This window comes from Nicotiana tabacum, chromosome 3 (assembly GCF_000715075.1).
Source record: "Nicotiana tabacum cultivar K326 chromosome 3, ASM71507v2, whole genome shotgun sequence".
In the NCBI taxonomy this organism is placed as follows: domain Eukaryota; kingdom Viridiplantae; phylum Streptophyta; class Magnoliopsida; order Solanales; family Solanaceae; genus Nicotiana; species Nicotiana tabacum.
In genome coordinates, this window is record NC_134082.1 from 64,396,592 (window position 1) to 64,397,474 (window position 883).

Here is an 883-nt window from a genome sequence, read left to right on the forward strand (position 1 = left end):
TAATTATAGAAATTATACAGTCAATCCTCTCTATAACAGTCTTGTTTGTTATAATATTTTTTGGCTACTATAATGAAGTGCGATTATAGAAACCATATATTATAACATAATATAAAAATTAGTTCCAATTTTTAGCTTTTATAGTAATTAACTATTATATAGGGATATTATTATAGAGAAATACGATGGTAATAACAAATCTCGAGAATACCTCAAAAACAGCATAAATCAATCAAGCGGATGTACCTCGAGTGCATGACAATTGACATGCCTTGAATATAGACAGAATCTGATATGCTGACTCATCCACCATTTAGCAAATGGACCTTAAGATATGACTTTCACATGCCTCTCCCGCACCACTTGGCTATGGTGCTCACTGCTCCAAATCAACTCAAATTCCTTAGCTGCACTAATATGAATTAGTCTAAAATGCACATAGTGGATGAGAAATTCAAAATAAAAAATCAACGACCTTGGATGTGTATCCCTAAACGGGCTATACCATTCCACTTGCCCTTTCAATAGCATATTTGGCCAAGCTTTTAAAATTAATTTATTTTGAGATTTTTTTTAAAAGTGTTTTTTCATAAATACTTTTGGTGAGAAACAATTTATTTATGGTAAATTAATTTGAAAATACTTCTAAGCTGCAATTAGTGTTCGACCAAATTTTTAAAAAGTGATTCTAAATATATTTTTCAAAAAAATATTTTTTTTTAAAAAACCATAAGTCTTCCTATGTGACACATTAAAACTTATGAAAAAAGAAATGGAAGGAGTAACCAAATTTGTACCCACTGTTTTCACAATACATCAGGCTGTGCTCGAGGAGCCTGCGCCTCTTCACATGAGCCGCTAATGAATCTCCATGTGTATTCAC